The sequence below is a fragment of the Stegodyphus dumicola genome, chromosome 8 (assembly GCF_044657685.1).
Source record: "Stegodyphus dumicola isolate Sdum_Otavi_A_Nest chromosome 8, ASM4465768v1".
Lineage (NCBI taxonomy): Eukaryota > Metazoa > Arthropoda > Arachnida > Araneae > Eresidae > Stegodyphus > Stegodyphus dumicola.
The window spans coordinates 112,301,032-112,321,594 of NC_140775.1; the positions used below are offsets into that span (position 1 = coordinate 112,301,032).

At 31.9% G+C, this 20,563-nt stretch overlaps 1 long non-coding RNA gene across 1 annotated transcript in view; it reads right to left on the minus strand.

Annotated features, from left to right (window-relative positions):
* LOC118200571 (uncharacterized) overlaps positions 1–20,563 on the minus strand; it is a 158,022-nt gene that overhangs the window by 98,791 nt on the left and 38,668 nt on the right. The gene's annotated exons all lie outside the window — the stretch shown is intronic.

Below are 20,563 nucleotides of genomic sequence, written 5' to 3' on the forward strand. Positions count from 1 at the left end.
AAGAAGCCATTTTTTGCTTAACAGGGTGGCATGACTTGGCATGGGGTGGTAAACAAACTGCAAAAGGTTTACGGTACACAGTGGTGCTAAAATCGGTTTCATTGCGGATTATAAGAATATCGAGGAAGGGGAGGGAATTGTTGGATTCAATTTCAAAAGTGAATTGGATGGCTGGATCAATTGAATTCAGAATAGATAGAATCTCGGATAAATCCTCTTTATAACCGTCAAAAAGTGCGAAAGTGTCGTCAACATACCGAATCCAAAGACGAAAAGATAATTTATCAAATAATTTCATCTCAAAATAGTGCATATAAATGTCAGCAAGTACCGGACTGAGAGGATTACCCATAGCCAATCCTTCAACTTGACGAAAATATGCATTTTGGAAAACAAAGTGGGTTTGACTTAGAGAAACTTTAGTAAGCGAAACCAACTCATTAATTTCAGTATGTGTGAAGTGAAATTCCCGAAGCCTAGTTTCAAGACAATTTAGTGCTCCTTCGACCGGAACATTAATCAGAATTCCAGTAATCAGATCAGGATTCATTCCAGTAATCAGAATTATTATTTATGCTGGATTTTGCGAAAGCCAGTCTGAGGTTTCTATTCTTTTCACTCACGAAGAATTTTTTCCTGGCTGCTCTACCGTGATATCCAGCAGATCGAATTACTCTTCCAATAGTCTCAGGATTAATAATTACTCCATATAATGCTTGTAAATCAGCAGCAACTTTAGGAGCACTCATTCTTGGATTTTTTTAAATATTTCGAACGATAATTCGCTTTATTCCATTGGATAGCTTTGATGGTCGACCAGGTCTTCTTTTATCTTGAATCATATGATTCTTTTTATATCGTTTAATGATACTGAAAACTGTTGAATGACTCAGGTTAACTGTTTCAGCAGTTTTTCTAATAGAATTTCCACGTTCAATATGCAAATTAATAACTATATAACTAACTTATATTTTCGAATTTAAAGTTTCTTTTCGTTTAGCATTCATGGCTTCACAGAGATAAAAAACACAAAAATTCCAAAACAAACTGGAGAGAAATACTGCAGACTATTTTATAAATTATTGCCAATTGCTTTTGAGTAAAAATAAAAACCCCAAAAAATATTTTTATTGCTTACTTCAGACGATTTTTGTTGCATAGTACGTAGTAGTATCTAATGGTGTCCCATCACTTATGTGAACCATTTTTTGCTCCGTTCTAAACAATTGTATTTTTATTAAATTAATATTTTGAGAAAATGTATGTTATGTAATAATTGTTACTAAATTGAAGTATGAAACACACCCACAAAAAATTTTTACATGTTTTTTTAATTTATTTTATTACAGTTTCCTTTTGTAAAGCACAAGTGCCCATCACTTTTGCGAGACACTGTATTATCAAAGAACTCATATTATCAAGTGCGATTACGATTGCAAACACTACCGTAATATAATAATGAGGTAAAAGTTACTTATAGGGTCAAAGTTTACAGTTTTGCTACTGTTGAGTACATCGTCGGGCTATCGATATATATCGTAAGTCGGAAAGCATTATAAACATATCAAAACCAAAAAATTAAAAATAAAATTTAAATGAAAAATGACGTCTTAAATATAATTCACAATTAAAACAACAATACAAATTTAAAATACGCAAACGATATGTTAAACATTGCATATAAAATACGTTACATTACAGCTCGTCATCATACATTATTTCGTTTTCCTTTATACACAACGATCCGTATTCACTCGAAAAACATCAAAGCTCGGTGTCCATGTACACATCCATCTTTTTCCATCTTAAAAATATCAGAGAATTGCACAACCTCGGCATTGCGCACTTGGCTCTGCCCATGTACACATCGATCTATTTTCACTTAAAAAAATCCTATAATTTCACAAACTAGGCACCGCGCACAACCTCGGCATTGCGCACTACATTGGCTTTGCCCATGTACACATCGATTTATTTTCACTTAAAAAACATTCTAGAATTGCACAAACTAGGCACCACGCACTACAATGGCTTTGCCCATGTACACATCGATCTATTTTCACTTAAAAAAAATCATGGAATTGCACAAACTAGGCACCGCGCACATCCTCTGCATTGCGCACTGCATTGGCTTAGCCCATGTATATAGCGATCTCTTTTCACTTAAAAATCCGAAATTGAATAAACTCTGCATTGCTCATATACTAAGAAATCTGCTTTCACTTAAAAGAAATCGGAGAATTGCAGAAATTCTCGCATAAGCAACTCCATTAATTCGCGTTGGAAAAAAAAAAAAAAAAGTTTCTAGAAAAATTGAGCTTACTACAGGCGAATCAAGATCCTAGCCAAATTGATTTCTCAGACGTACATTTCTTGCAAATACTACCTTTCGATGACTTTTTCTGACTAACTAACCAGCATGGTATCTTAATTTTTCACAGAAAATGTTATCCTTCATTAATCGACAATCCATCAAAAATCCTCTAAAAAGTTTATACTCTATTGTTAATTCATACATAAAATATCTGTTCCCAAAATTTTACGCTTGTTTGAAAGCTCCCACCTTAAATTTTCCTTTATAATCTCCTGATACTTAATTACAACATCACTAACAGCAGTTTTAGAGCAAGCAATAACTAAACGCAAAAATATCACCTCAAGTAGCCAAAAAAAATATATATATATACAAAATAGTATTTATGGTACCTGAGCGTTAAACAATCGCCAATAACAGTGTTACGAATTATGTATTTAGATATTAATTTTAGTAGAATTCTAATTTAAAATGTTGTATTTCCTCCTGCAACGCAGCGTGAGACAAATTTTAAGACAAATCTATAACGGAAAAGTAAGAATACAGGGCACGTGCATTAAACTTTGAGTAAACGGATATGTCGGTAATTTGTATTGAAATTGAATAAATGTAACTGACTACTAAATTAGCTGTAACCGTAATTCCATCCTCTTGTTTACATTGCGTTTGGCGAATAGTATGGGTTACCAGATCATATCATTTATCGCCGCTCTTGGCGATATTTTTTTTGTTTAAAATTCCGGGTGGGCTATACTAAAGCTGTGCCGAGGGTTTTTACTAAATATGCTATTTTTTTATTTAAATTTTTTTTCGGAAACAATAACAGTAATCATATACACCACACACAACGAGGTCTCTCCAAGGCGACCAGCCGCAAATAAAAATTCATCTTTGCAAGTGGTCGCCTTAGAGAGGTGATGCTCAATACCAATAGATACTCACGTTCTCAGAGATACGTTTATCTTTTAGATGTGGTCCTCTTAGGGAGATTGCATCTACGGAATGAATCTCTCTAAGGCGACCAGACACATTTGCAGAATTTTCTTTGTGAATGGTCGCCTTACAGAGGGAATATTCAATACCAAAGTATACTTATGTTTTCAGAAATACTGGTTTCTTTCAGAGGCGGTCGTCTTAGGGTTTTTGCTACGAGTTGGTTCTCTGAATACACACACATAAGCACTTACATTTCTGATATTACAAATAAACACCGGTATCAACCAACATCTCTTTAACGCGAACAAGTTCATTCACAATCGCAAAACTTTTCTCCCTGTTAACGCTGACGTGAACAAAAAAATTCCCCCTCCCTCCCCCACTCTCAGAAGTTTCCCAAACAAGCAATATGGCGCCGCTCTAGTTATTGTTGTGTGAGGGTGGTGTTATTTTCTTCGTAGTTGTAGTAATGCAGTATATTATTTACTAGGATTTACTATATTACAAATTTTACTATGTTTTACTGTTTAGAAATTAGTAATAAATAATAAAATACCAGCACTGACTATGAATATACCACTAAAGCTATGCACGTGTAATATTAAATGTACTAGTCTTGGGAGTAAGTACAAAAAGTGAATTATTTATTTGAAAAAAATTACATTTAGTTGAAACCTCATATAGTGGTTATTTTCTTAAATGACAACCTCTGATAATGGCACATTTGTCAGGACAATAATTAAATAACAGGACTTAAAAATCATTCATAGTTTTGTCAGGCTACAGGAAACTCGCATTATCTCGAATTGTGGAGTTGATTGTTTTAGGAACGTTTTGCTGTATAATCAATTGACTTCGGTGTAGTAATTTTTACGTGGGTATGAATTTTGCAGAAGTAATTGAAAGTTTTTACGAGACATTTAAAACCAAAGCTTTTCGGATCATGAGTCTTATAAGGGCACTGTTATAGCATTGCTTTCAAATATAGTTAGAGTAATATTTAAACATTATTTTCGGAATCACTTCCACAGGGAATCCGGTTGTTCTCTGCGGATGAAAACCCATATAAATAAATCTTCTGTACAACCTTATACAAATGCAGTTAAAATTACTGTCATTACAATTAAGCGAATATAGCCACATTTGTTTACAAAAAGTTATTATTGCTAAATACTGCACTATATCAATTTCATTTGGCATTGTAATTTCAGAAAATGCTCAGCATGAGGTATTTTTATATTATATAATCTACTGTCAAAAACAATAGCTACCTTTTCAGTACTTTAAATTTTACTATTGAGAATTTTTATGGTTCAAAATAATATTTCTATACATTATTTTAAGTATTCTTTCTACAATAGAAATCTAAATAACTTGCACCTAAAACACTGACTCAAATTTATTCCAATAATGCATCGCTTTAATTAAATTTATGTTCCCTTGAGATGATATATGAAAAATGTTGTGTAATAATAAATTATTAATATATATAGGTAAATAGTATTTTTATATATTTTTTCGGGTAAAGTGCAGAATCGCCCACTTATTTATTTGGCACTTTGTACAAAAGTAAAAGGAATTGGATTTTTGTCAATTTTCTTTTGACTTTTAAAGTGAAAATATGTTGATGTGTACATGAATAAAGTCAAAGGAGTGCACAATGGCATTTTTGTGCAATTTTTTTAAAAGAGTGAGATTTTTTTTAAGTGAAAATAGGTCGATGTGTACATGGATACCGATTATGTGCAATTCTTAAAAACACGCCAAGCAGTGGGCGATTCTACACTTTCCCCATTTTTCTATAGGAATTTAGTTTCATTAAATTAGTTATTTAGTTTAATTATGTGTATATGAGTATATTCATACTAGTTCACATAGATGGAATTTTTAGAGTACGAAAGTTTATCTTTTTTACATCAAGAACTACATATACTATAAATACCCATTATGTTATAGATTTTATTTATATAAAATCTGTGGAAGATTATATAGCACTAAAAGTGAGATACGGAATAAAACATTATACGCTATGAGATATTTTCTTAATTCCCGAACTGTGCGTTGAGAATTGGTATTTGTTGAAACTTGTAAATTTTTTAAAATTCATTTTGTTACAATATAATTTATTGTATTTTGGGTACTATTAAATTTATTATATGTTATCTTCATGTTTCATTTATCTTTTGAGAGATACAGGTAACATTCAAAGTATTGTAATAAGGGGTCGACACAGTGTTTGTATATTATTATTTCTTCACTACATTATATTCTTGGATTCATCCTTTCTTCCACGCAAAACATCTATGTGTATGCATGTCATAATAAGCTACAGGGTGTTACTATCATCGGTAAGCGATCTTTAAGGGGATAGCAAGTATGCTAAATTTGAACTCTATGTTAAGTTTCTAATTTGCAAGTCCCGTATTCTTTTTGCTTGCTTGTTAATAATGTTTCTCTTCCTGAAAATTTGGGTTTCTTCTAGTTTTGTTTTTTTAATTTGGTTTAGTGCATTGTAGGTAACTTAAAATTTAAGCAGATGCTAGAAAGTACCATCCTTTGGCAATACATTTCACATTAGGTATCAAATTGTTAAACAAGCTGATGTGATTAAATACAATTGTTTAATTTCCCAATTAAAGAACTGAAATACAAATATATGCAGTGAGGTACAGTACTATATGTATATATTTATAATGAAATCAATAATATATATACAGTCAAAGTAATGATTCGAAACAATCAAATGAAATGATATTATATATATTTGTATAGTAATTATATGTAATAGATTCTGTAGTCGAATACAAGCAGCTGAATCCGTAATGAACAGCAAGAATTTTGATGGCTTAGAGATGTTGAAACTCCAATCCACAATGAATAAGAAATTTGGCAGTCGAGGTAGATTTAATTCAACTTTTCTTTCAGCAAATATGTTGCAGCCACAAACAAGTTGACACATTATTTATGCCTATTCCAAAAATTAACATTTTTGATAAATGTGTAGTAAGAAACAAGGAGCAGACAGACTGCAATCCAGCTAATACAAAGCGTTAAAAGCAAATGCGTTACGTTAAGGGTGAAATCTTAATTCAGACCGAGTTAATTTTGGTTCTCGATGCATTTTTACTCGTCTTTGATAGTTAATACTGCTGTAAAATTACTATTGGCTGTTTGAGTTTTAGTTTCTTTCACAACATCAAATTATGTAAGAGTCATATGACATGAATTAATCTCCAAATGATGCAGTGCAGAAAGATTACTGTTTTTAGAATAGAGAAGGAAAATTAATTTTACGCTGCTTATTTAATCTTTTGCATATTCCTTATTTTTCTTACATATATATATATGTACGTATATCATTCGATGGTTGTGAATCATGACTTTGGTTATTATCTTTCTATTCATTTTATTTTCAGAATTATATAAAGGTAGTTTAAAATTTTGTAAAGAGAATTTATACAAATATTTTGTAATATGTTTATAGATATTGACGTGCATTAAGAAAGACGGGCTCGTAGGCTTCTAGATATTTAAAAATTTTTATTTATTCGCATTGAGTTTTATTTAAAATTACTTTACATGCTTTCTCCGCAATTTAGTTTTGTACATTTCATCAGTGCTAATTATGTACTTCTGCTGGTTTATGTTTTTATGGAAATTTGATTTACAGTTCTATTTTTGTGTATTGTTTTTTATAGGGATTCTGTATATGGATACCCATTCTATGTACGATTCTATGTATGGATACTCCACTATGGTATAATGCTATTGGTTCTGTTTATGGGTTTTGTGCAGCGATTTTTCCAAAAGGTATCTTTATTGGTCTGTGGATTTTTGTGTAGTGGTTTTTATAGGATTTGGCGTATGGATGCCTGTATAGGTGTACATGCTTTTGTTTACTGGTTTTTACAAGGCATAGACCTACGGAATATTCATTTTTTTAATGGAAATTTGGCCAATGGATATGCATATAAAGTTTTGATTTTTGGCTATGGGTTTTTACTGGGATTTTGTTTATAGTGCCTACAGATCTACAGAGATTTGGCCTACTCGTAACCGTACAGTCGTACGGGTTTCCGTTTACAGGTTTTTTACGGGTATTTCGCCTACAGGTACCTATACAGCCGTGCAGGTTTTTTCCTATGGGTTTTTACGGGTATTCGGCCTATGGGTACCCGTACAAACGTACAGGTTTCTTTTTATGGGTTTTTACGGGTATTTGGCCTACGGGTACCCGTACAACCGTACGGGTTTCTTTCTATGGATTTTTACGGGGATTTGGCCTACGGGTACCCGCACAGCCGTACGGGTTTCTTTCTATGGGTTTTTACGGGGATTTGGCCTACGGGTACCCGTACAGTTGTACGGGTTTCTGTCTGTGGGTTTTTACGGGGATTTGGCCTACCCGTAGGCCAATTCCCCGTAAAAAAATTTTATGGGTTTCTACGGGGCATTTTTAGCAGGGTAAAAATATGTGTTCTAAAGGTAATATTGAAAACGCTGCTTTAATGGAATATGTTATTAATGATATAAATGATTCTACATTTAATAAAGCTATTCTTTATGGTTGTAAAACTTTGGCAGAATTTCAAGAAAAACTTAAGATATATGAAAAAATTAAATTTGATAATGATAAAAATAAATCCGTTAAGCCTAATTCTAAAACCAGAAGCAACCATTTTGATAGTAAAACAAAAACAAATATTCGTTGCTATAACTGCGGAAATCTTGGTCACGTGGAGAATTTCTGCAAAAATAAGAGCAAGGAAAAAAATGTTTTCGTTGTAATTTATTTGGACAGGTAGCCGCAAAATGTAAAAAAAAAAAATAAGACGAATATAAATGATCTTGCCAGAGTGAACCATATATTTGTAAAGAAACAGTTGAATGATATGCATAAAACTGTATCGATAGATAATGTAGAAGTAAAAGCTCTGATTGATACAGGAAGTGATATAAATATAGTATCGGAAAATATTTATAAAATAACTGGTTCACCTAATTTTAATTCTTCCGATTTGATTCTAATAGGCTTTGGTAACAATAAAGTAAAACCTATTGGCTATTTTAAAGGTTCCATATGAATTGATGATTATGAAATTAAATCAAATATTTATGTTGTGCCTCAGGGAACAATGAAAGAAAATGCCGTTATTGGAAATGAATTGCTTTCACAAATGGAAATTATTATAAACAACAGCGGGATATCTATGAAAGTAATAGAAGATGAAACTGAATCGAATTTAATGTATATAAGTGTTGATTAAAAAATGAGTTAGCCAATTGTTCGGATATTAATAAAGCGCATATCTCTGAATTAAAACGCTCAATTGAAAGTCATATTTCTAATAGAACTGATAACCCAATAGAGGAAACAGATGCTGTTGAATTAATGGAAGAGGAGTCTCAGGAAGAAAAATATGATGTTAAATATAGAAAAGGAAAACTGCAAAACGTAGAGGAAGGGAAGAATTCCATTCCTAAAGGAAGAAGAAAAATCCACATAAGAAAGTTCAGGAAATCAAAGAGAGTAATAGAAAAATTAATGATTCCAAAAAACCCACTTCAGGACCAAAAAGTTCTAGAAAAAGAAAGAATTCAGAATCTGAGAAACTAGTTGAATATAACGCTTTTGCAACAGAAATATTTACAGTAAAAAAGAGTAAACAGCAAGATAAACTTCCAGCTAAAGAACTGGATTCTGGTATGTCTGAAACACGCAAAGTAAGACAAGCCAAAGATAAAACTACTAATATTGAAACGCATAGGATTTTAAAAGATGACCAACCTATTTTTCTGATACCCAGACGTTTACCAATTATAGGTAAAGAACAATTAAAACAAGAAAAATCTATTTTAAGAAAGGGTTTGGATGCTCCTGAAGAACAAGTTAGATCTTTGGAAAGAAAGCTTTCTGTATCAGAACTGACTGTAGAAATGTTACAAAAACAACTATCAGAAGCAAAGAATGAGGTAGGAGCTGCAAAATTTCAGATGAGAACCGAAGATAAAATCCTATCTGAGAAAGAAAAAGAAGTTCAACATGTTAAACTGAAAATGCAAGAAAAGCTACCTTTTGAAAAGGATCGCATGAGAAAAATTATGGAGAAGAGATTATTTGCTAAAACAAGAAGAACTTGGAAAAGACGCGAAGAAACAAATATTTAAAGTGCAAGAACGAAATAAGAAAACGTATAACACATATAACCTTCGAAGACGTTCTCCAAAATGTTATAAAATTAACGATTTAGTAGCAATCGAAAGAACGCAATTTGGACCAAACCTTAAGATAAAATCAAAGTATTTCGGCTCGCCTAAGATTGTCAAAATAAAGAATAATGACTCCCGATGTTGTAAAAGAAGATGTAATGATGTTGTAAAAGAAGATGTAATGATGTTGTAAAAGAAGGACATCATGAAGGACCCACAGAAACAATTACATGCACTGAATACATAAAACTATGGACTCAAGCAGAAGATGTAATAAAATAATACTGATTATGAGGTTTTAACCAGGAGTGATACAACTGATAACCGAACTGTGATTTTTCACCTAATAATGACTTTTATTTCAGTTAATGTTATTTTAAAGGTGAAATGAACTTTTCCAAAAATGTGAAAGATTGAAGATACTTTTCGATTTAGATGAAATTTCTGAAAAATAGAAGGGACTGTTGACGAGGTTATAGTTGCAAAGATGAAGGACAATTAAGATGTTTGCTGCCGATTGCAACAAAAAAGGGAAGTGCGTAACTACATGTTCTAGCAGTCCCATGTACGAAACTTCAATGTTCTATGGCTACTCATTTTTGAGTTATGCGAGATACATACATACGTACAGATGTCACGAAAAAAATTATCTTCTGAATTTATTTTAAATCCATTTTACAATCCGTTATGGGAGAAAAGAGTCCTTTATTACGTCCGTACGTACAGATGTCATGCAAAAATATCGTTCAAATGGATTCGAGAGCGGTCAAAATAGATATTTTCCTTGAAATATGATTCCCGAAATTTTTCGCAATACTTCCTTTACTTCGAACAAGGAAGTAAAATAATAAAAAATAAAAAGAAAGATATTTATATTTGAGCAAAAAGGAGAAGAAATATAGTCTAATCCCGTTCTAAATTACTGTTAATACACAGCACTAAAAAATACAGGCAAAACGAATAACTCGAATTATGAGTAACAGAAAAATATTGTTAACCATTCTCCTGTATATTCCAGGGGTTTAGTCTGAAAGACAATTTCATTTAGTTAACGTAAATTAAATCAGTCTTCAAAACAAAAACAGCTCACAACTGTAAATAACGAATAGTTATTTACGTTTGTGTGCTCTCTTTGTTTTGAAGGAAAAAAGTATATTTTGAGCTTTAGAACGAAAAAATATATTTTAACTTTAGAAGCGAATAAATTTAAATTTTAAATGTCATTAAAGAACAATATTTAGAAAAGAATTTAAACAATGCCACTGAGTTCAAATTTGTGTTAAAAAAAGTCGATTAGAATTTTTCGCTTTTTACTGTACAGTCCGATCTCCTTGTTGTCCGATTTCTCTATAAGTAAATTACGTACTGTTGCGGATAAAAATATTTAGTATACAATCCTCTTCTAGTACTGCTTAGGCATTTCTCTTTTTCTTTGGACATATTTCGTAAATAGTTTTGTTTTACGCTGACGGTTACCGGTAGCAGTTTTTCCACCAGTTTGCAATAAAAATACTTAATTAATAAAACACTCCTATTTAAAAAATATTATTAATTGATTTTAAAAAACACTCCCATTTAATTCGTAATCCGGTTCTTCTGCCGCTATTTAATTGGAAGTGGAATAAATAGAGGTAACTGCAATCTGTATTTTGATAAAATATTTTATCATGATCATTCAGTTTAATTCTGGTTGTAGAAACTCAGTGCAGAAGTTGTAAAGTTAGAAATTTTGCAAGATACTTATCATAGAGAATTTAGGAAGATAAGAAAGCTTCTTGCGAAATATTGCTGAAAATTCCAGTTATATTGACTTTTTATATGATTAACTAAGCCTTTATTGTGCAATGTATTTTTGTATTACGAAAATGAAAACAAGATCTTTATGCATCATCGCCTGGCAACAATATCTCTTTACGGAAGCTACGATTTTAAAGTAAACAGTAAGATCTAGAAGAAACTTTTCAGCTATAGATATTAAAGACAATAAGGGCAAGGATTTAATGATTCATGTTTTTGTTTTCTCAGCCATATTTTTGTTTAACTTCTAAGTTGCAAAGGAGTTTATTTTTTTGCATCAGTACTAACAAGTAGTGGAGGCCTGCGCAAATACAAAATTCTAAATGCAATAACTTAATAAAATGTCAATCTTAGGAACATTTGAACTGTAAAGCGGTATTCATTTACCAAAATTTTGAGTAATAGCATCTTTCTCTGAGAAGCGCACAAGGAGTCACACATGCAGACCACGTGATGCGGCCGTGCGTAAAGCACCGCATCCCGCCCAAGCAATCCCATCCCTTTCCAGCATCCCATCTGCGCGCCACGCGTCGGCGCATCTCCATCACGTCGTTCCCTCTCTCCGAACCCCCTGGGCAACCCTGAAAGGGATGGAGGAACCCTTTGATGTTTGCCGAAGGCTGCTTCCTCGGCCTCGCAGCCAAAAGGTGTTTATTTGCTGAAGAATTTCTTTCTCCCACTTTTTAATTTTTTTTCCCTTTATTTTTTTACGACCATCTTCCCATCGTTGATGAAGTCCGGTGTTGGTGTAGTAACTCCATGTGAAAATATTACGCCGCTTCCGAGAAGATATTTTTCTCTTTGCCAGTGATATGATGCCGCTGTGGTTATTGTTTTATTATTCCCGGTTTACGGTCGGAAAAAAAGCAGAGATGATTGGGTGCGGAGATCTTTCGGAAACTCTTTTGGATGTGTATGCGCTATCAGGCCATTCACAGATAATCTTCAGAATGAGGCATTTGGATTATTACAGCTTCGAAGCGATCTGTTCTAATGCCTTATCTTCGAAGTGGCAGACCCAGAAAGAGATGGATTTGGACTAAACACGATTCTGCCTTTTTCTGGGTTTTCCACCATTCTTTATTCCTCCATATAATAGTTAAAGTTTCATTTTGGAAATGTGTCTTCCGGGTTTCCACTCACTACTGCAATATCTTGTAAATTAATTTAATTAAATAACTGTACTTTCCTATTAATGATAAATCTAATTTTTTTTTCAGCGATATTACACTAATCATGCTCTTCTAATAAACCGCCTCGACATTGCCTTCATACGATCGACAATGTGTAGAATGGACACAACACAGGATTGAAACCACAAACACTTCATATCGTCAATATGATTTGAATTGACAGAGGAGCAGGATCGTCAGTCCATACGATGGATACAAATTATCAGCATGCAATCGACAAGATAAAAAAAAAGAAGTTTTGGTATTGATGTGATAAAGAGTAAGAGAATTCTTGCCTATTTGTCAGCTTTACTGTCTTCTCACATTGCATGGAATTGACACCAACATAGGATCGATATTACGAAGGGTCGATAGTGGCTTACAATCGAAGCTACCCGGTAGCGCAAATAAAGCTGATAACCAGCACAATCAAGAAAATAAGAATTGGGTTAAATTACTGTTCTTTTAGGGTACCTGTATATTATTGACACGGGAGTACGATGGAAACCATTTTCTGAGTTGCACATGCGATGCTGCGCAGCAGAGATTCTGTATGTTAAATCGATCCTGTACCATATTCCCCAACTTTACAAGGAACCTCAGTATTTTAAGTTTGTAGAGCCAAACTATAAGCAGCTTATAGCAGATAATTTGAATATCTGGCTATAAGCAATTAAAATATTGAATGAAATTAGGATATAAATTTAGATTAACAATAAGCGTTAGCAACATTAACTACTTGTATTAATATCATTATTAAATAACCATTTCACGATTATCCTTTTGAGTCCACTGATGCAATTAAAGAAAATTCGCCACAAATACTGAACAGATTTCAAGAAAATGATCTAAAAATATATTTCGATTATTAGGAAAAAAATATTGACATTGAATGCGCTGCAATCGCACTCAAATAAAAAATACGCAAATTATATACTGAAATAATAAAAAACGAAAAAAGACTATACTGCAATCGGAAACTTTTACGCATATTGGCAAAGAAAGCGAAATCATGTGCTTTGTGGAATCATTTCCGATACTTTTTTTTTTTTTTTTTTATCGCAGTAGTACGTCAGTGAAGCACATATACCTCCTTCTGACGTCCTTTATAAGGAAGGCATTAAAGGAGGCAAGAAAACACTATCCAATTATTTTCTTTTCAAGCATATAACAAATGCTTAATTGCTTAAGGGATATGACGTTGGACAACTTCCGGTGACAGAATACAGTTGGCTGTGTCCCGTGTTTTATTTTATCAGTCCCTCTGTTTTTATGACCGCCATTTGCATTTCATCTTTCATCCTCGTTATTTATTTCGGAAATATCTTTATCGACTCTCTTTCGAATGAAAGACGTTCAGTCTGTCAAAGCTATGAGTTGCAGCTTAGAAAATTTGTTTCTGTTGATCCAATTCCCTGCATTTCAAACATTAGTTTTGCAAAATGGAAAAAAAAAAAAAAAAAAAATACATATTACTAGAATAACTGCAACTGCAGCCAATCCGAATATTCTTAAATCTCCGACTGCCGTATTCTGTATGCCGAATATATATTTATTCTAAAACAAGTTAGATAATTTTATTAATCATAGAAACGCTTTTATCAAAATCTTTACAATTTGGACCATTACGTAAAAGATCATTACGTTACGCTATCATCCACGCAGTTGGATTTACGATGTAAATCAATTTCGAAATTATTGGAACATTGATATAAAATGAAAAAAAATGTTATTATGAACTCTTTTGAAAAATACGGAAGTATCAAATCAATAATGAGATCAAAACATCTAAAAATGTGTAAACAAAACATGAAAATGCAAATGTAAACAAAAGGAATATACCTTATATCAATTAAATGAAATTGTCATATGTAAAATAATAAATTAGGCTTGAGTAAATTTAAAAGCTATAATCAACTCAGCAACCGTACTTGGTAACTAAAAATGAATTTTTTTTTTTTTTCTTTTAGTTCCAAGGACAAACGTATTTGTTTTCAGTTGCCAATGTTAAGAGAACAGTAATATCAGGGAGGTGAAAAATGGAAGTGGCTGGGCATGGCGACTATCTATTAAATCAAATAAGCAAGTAAATTTATATCTAAAAATTCTAGCTAAAAGTCACGAAACAGAAAATAAGATAGAGAAAAAGACAAAAGTCTTTACACAAAACGAGCTGTAATTGCGACTTAAGAAAATAAAATGGCTCTTGGTTAATTAAAGCTTAGATGCCAGAAAAAGAATATCATATATTTATATATCGTACTATTTTACATTTGTACAAATATTCAAGTCTAAACCATCCGATTTTACTCTCTTATTAAAGGCTTCGGATATAGCCTTCATGTCCCCTACACTAAAAAATTAAAATTTGAAATTAATTATTGCCTTTATTAGATAAAAATTAACAAATTCGGAAGGAACTTGGTTATCCTTGAGTGTGCTAATTAGTAAAGAGATTTCACTTAATATCTTGAATGCCTGTACAAATGTTTCCATCCCTCTTAATTTGACAGATAAAGGTATCTCCTATTACTTTTTTGGAAATATTGGTGTTTCAATAAATTATCTTAATAGTAGTGAACTTAAACTCTCTTTTTTCGTGAAAAATTTTAATGGTGTGATGATCGATAATTTGCAAGTCAAGATAGTCTATAACATGTTGATTAGTATTAGTAGAATTAAGTTTGAGAATGCTAGGGTACATTTTAGTCTCTCTATCCCCCTTATTATTATTGAAGGTAATAATACCAGGCACATTGCGAGAAAAAAAAGAAAGGAACAGTTCTATATCTCCCGTTCTACTGGGCCGATTGACGAAATTCAAATTGAGTTTTTCATGTCTCGAAAGCGCGACTTAAGATATATATATATATATATATATATATATATAGCATTGTTGTAACATAGGTATTTTGACACAAAATCGGACTTTTTTTTAAATAACATACTGATTTTTTCCATATTTCAATTCTACGACTCAATTTATGCTTAAATATTAAATTTTGTAAAATCTGGTGCGAAATTTAAGTAGAAATTAAAAAATTTATCTTGGCGAATTTTTTTTCAGTTTGCGCCAAGAATAATTCTCTTGGCGAACTCCTTAATACAGTGTCTCACAAAAGTGATGGAACACTTGTGCTTTACAAAAGGAAACTGTAGTAAAATAAATTAAAAAACATGTAAAAATGTTTTGTGGGTGTGTTTCATACTTAAATTTAGTAACAATTATTACATAACATACATTTTCTCAAAATATTAAAATATTAATTTAATAAAAATACAATTGTTTAGAACGGAGCAAAAAATGGCTCACATAAGTGATGGGACACTTACTTTTCCATCAAATATTTATCCAAAAATTTTACTTTTTAAAAGGTTTTAATATTTTGTTGGATTTCCTTTTACTTTTAAAACATGATTTAATCTTCTTGGGATCGATTCGACTAATTTTTTTGTGATTTCTGGAGTGATTTTACCCCATTCTTCTTGAAGCACCAATTTTAATTGTTGTTTTGAAGAAATGGTGTGTTTGCGAATTCTTGATTCCAATTCTTGCCAAATATTCTCTATGGGATTTAAGTCTGGAGATTGTGGTGGTGTTTTTATTATTTCAGGACAGCTATACAGCAGTCTGAGTCCAACATTCAAAGCAGTGTGCTTGGGGTCATTGTTCTGGTAGAATTTAAAATCGTTATGAAGGTTCAATTTTCGTGCTGAAGATTTCAAATTTTGATTTAAAATGTCAATATACTTGTACTGATCCATTATACTGTCAATATAAACAAGATTACCAACTCCAGCGGACGACATACACCCCCATACCAACTCCTCCTCCACCATGTTTTACTGTTGTACTGTTGACACCAAGTTCTGTTTGCGAAATTCTTCCCTGAGTTTTCTCCACACCAAGATTCTACCGTCAGAACCAAATATATTAAATTTACTCTCATCAGCAAATATAACTTCATTCCAGTAATCAGAATTCTTATTTATGTTGGAGTTTGCGAAAGCCAGTCTGAGTTTTCTATTCTTTTCACTTACGAAGAATTTTTTCCTGGCTGCTCTATGGTGATATTCAGCAGATCGAATTACTCTTCCAATAGTTTCAGGATTAACAATTACTCCATATAATGCTTGTAAATCAGCAGCAACTTTAGGAGCACTCATTCTTGGATTTTTTTTTTTAATATTTCGAACGATAATTCGCTTTATTCCATTGGGTAGCTTCGATGGTCGGCCAGGTCATCTTTTATCCTGAATCATATGATTCTTTTTATATCCTTTAATGATATTGAAAACTATTGAATGACTCAAGTTAACTGTTTCAGCAGTTTCTCTAATAGATTTTCCACGTTCAGTATGCAAATTAATAACTAATTTTCGAATTTCGAATTTTCAAAATAAAAGTTTATTTTCGTTTAGTATTCATGGTTGCACAGAGCTAAAAAACACAAAAATTCCAAAAATAGCTGGAGAGAAATACTGAAGACGATTTTATAAATTATTGCCAATTGCTTTTAAGTAAAAATAAAAACCCCCAAAAATATTTTTATTGTAGTACGTAGTAGTATCTAATGGTGTCCCATCACTTATGTGAGCCATTTTTTGCTCCGTTCTAAACAATTGTATTTTTATTAAATTAATATTTTAATATTTTGAGAAAATGTATGTTCTGTAATAATTGTTACTAAATTTAAGTATGAAACACACCTACAAAAAATTTTTACATGTTTATTTAATTTATTTTATTACAGTTTCCTTTTGTAAAGCAGAAGTGTCCCATCACTTTTGTGAGACACTGTATATGGCAATCTATTTTCCTTTTCCTTCCATTGTGCAGGAGCGAAAAAAAGTCACAGCGTTCCTAGATTTTTTACATTGTGGGTGAGCGGTAAAAAAGTCACATCGTTTCTACTTTCACACAATTTTAACAAAGTGCCTAAACCACATTTGATGTTATTATCGCTTTCAACATATATGCCAAATTTCAAAACACGCCAATATATAAATTCACGTATATCTTCGGAAATTTTGAATAAAAAACTGTAATTTTTTGCAGGTATGCTTAGAAATACATTTACTTTAAGATGATGGTAAAAATTTTATAGAAAAATATTTTGTAAAAATTTATAATTCAAAATGTTTTTCGAAAAATTATTTAAAAAATAAATCATGAAAAACAGGTGAATTCTTATTTGGAATGAACCTAAATTTCGAAATATCAAAGGAAGAATCAAATAAGTTTAATAAAAAAAGAAATATTAATAAATATATATATATCAAATTGAATTAACATTGAGGTGCTAAAATTTTAAGAGCTAATTTTTCAAAAACTACTCCTGCGATTTTTACAAAACTTGGCTATTTGACATAATTTGAGTCCTAGAATCGGAATATGGAAAAAAAAAGGGCATGTCATTTCAGAAAAAGTCGGATTTTGTGTCAAATTACCTATATTAGAACAATGTTATATGTAAATCTAATACATATCCCAAGTCGCGCTTTCGGGACATGAAAAACACAATTTGAATTTCGTCAATCGGCCCAGTAGAACGAGAGATATAGAACTGTCTCACTCCCCTTCGGAGTGTACCTTAGGTATTGGCAAAGAGTTTTAATTCTGGTCCTTTTGATCTTAGCTGAAATTTATGCTCTTGAGTAAACAGAAATAAATTATAAATCTATGTTGAGCAGATACTGTCCATGGGAATTCCTCTTAGCTGTAAAAAAATATTATTATGTAGCTTAATAAAGTTGTCGAATAACGTACATTGAAAGAAAGTTTTTCAGTTTTCAATACTAACTATTGAGTAATAATTCGAAATAATTTTGGAATTTCTAGCAGACTGTCGGAAATATCTTCAAGAGGTAAAAAATGCATAAAGGTTTTCAAAATCGTAGCAGTTTATTTCATGAATGTTTAATTTGTTAATAACGTTTATTATTGAAAGGTTATTGTTAATGATTCAGATGTAATTGTGCCCTTTAATAATTAAATTATGAATTAAAGGGCAGATCTTTTTAAGCTTATGTGCAAAGATTTAATAAGTATTTTCTTTTAAATTACTAACTCAAGTAGAGAAATTTCATATTTATAACAAGTACCCAAGCAGTAATAAGTATGCTCTTGTTTGAAGCGCGAAAATCACAATTTTATTATTTCTAGTTACTTTTAAGATATCTATGAGTAACAGTTTGTTTTCGCTTATAAATAATGTTAGAACTGTTGACAACATTATATGAAATTTGAAATGAGAGTAAGCCCCAGAAGTTTTCAAAGTATACACTAGCATTTCTTTATAATTTTAGGCCTCACCAATAGTTAAAACCGCTGCATAGCGGTAGTTCGACCTGGGTTTTAGCCCAGGCGAACGGGCTGGTTGTATGCTTGGATTTCAGGGATTTTCCATTGCGTAGCGCAAATATGAGCCAGTTTCCCTTAGAAAATCCCTACGAAGGAATGCCTCCTCAGACAGATAGCTCTCGTACGCTTTGCCCAAATTAAAAGAACCCAACCTTTATAACTTCAATCATAATTACACTTGCATGCTTTTCATGATATAATTTTCTTTAATATTTGACTTATCTGTTTATATATAATTTGCTGCTAATTTTAACAATTTTTAAAAGAAAAATAAACGGTATAATGAAATACTCATAACCTAACTCATATTACGCTTTTAGGGTAAGGTTGCTATCGATGTGTCGGTTCCTTCATTGAGCCATCTTCATTATTTTCTAGTTAATGATAGCAGGCGCTACCTATTGATTGTTTAATATGCTAGTACATGAAGCTTGAAAACCGTTATCTTGATTGGGAGTTGATTCACGCTCATACAAGTTTGCGTTAAGAAGAAAATAAGATTTTTTTACTTTTCTTCTTTCTGTAAAGAAAATATAGGTATCAGTAAGATATTAATAGTGTTTTAGTTGTTACTCATAATATTTAAAACTGTGTTCAGTCAGCGTTATTTGTCTGTATTAAAAACGGTTATTTGCTTTGTTATAACCGAAAGCACGGACGTATAACATAACGACTGCTAGTTGCCTTCAGTGAGCCAGCCTACGTTGTTATGAATGGGCTGGTGGCCCAACTATGGCTAATATTTTGTAACTCTTTCAAGATTAAGAATAAAATGTCACTATATCTGATTCAGTAAAAAAACTCCCAGGAGTAATTAAATTTATAATTAGATAAGGATTGTAACAGACCTATTTAAGTGTAATTGAACTATTTTATTCACGCCATGAACTCATGAACTGTAACCGAACTATTTTATTTAAACGCCATCTCGTGGCGATATGAAAAAACGTAAGTCGACCTCCAGCCGCCATGATGATAGCTTACTATGTTATGTTATTCTCAATGTTTGATGTTCCATTTGGTATATGTTTCATTTTTTATGTATATTTCTTTTGTTTGTAACCGTTCCTGTGTGCTCTGTTAATAAATCCTTTTAAAGCTAGCCGGCATTTGTGTCTATTGAGGAACGGCTACATCACAGGATCTCATTTTCTTTGTTATAAAAATAATTAAAAGCCATTAATTAAATTTTAATCTGAACCGGTGTATCCCTAATTCCTGTGTAAAATGAATATTTGATTGAAATTATGGTAATGATTTTCATTAATTTTGTAATTTATACCTGTTTGTAGTTTTAAAATTGTATCTGCACAATAAATAATGTAAGGAGCATGCATAGTGTAGGAATTAAATCAGAAAAATAACAAGTTCAATGGTAGGGTAGCGTAATTCTTACTGTTGTTCTCAGGAAGAACTATCAACAATGCACACTTGTTATAGACTTTAAAACAGTTTAGCAAACAGAAGCCAGACATTGAATTTATGATATACGCTAAGATCTGATAGTAGCTTTGTACTATTTTATCGTACATCTCTGATTTTGATGTTAACCTTATAAAATCGGGGCCAAAGCTGTGAAAAGACGACCCCAAACTTCTGGACCGGAGAAGACAGTAAAGACTAAACTTTCATTGCTCTCAGTAAATAGTCCTATCAGTTCCAACGAGGATTAATGGTTCTATGTTATCTGTCGTGATGACTTCAAGGAAGACATGATTTAGTGTCTATCTTGTAAAGTGTGAGTTCATGAGAAGTGCTGGTGTAGAAAGG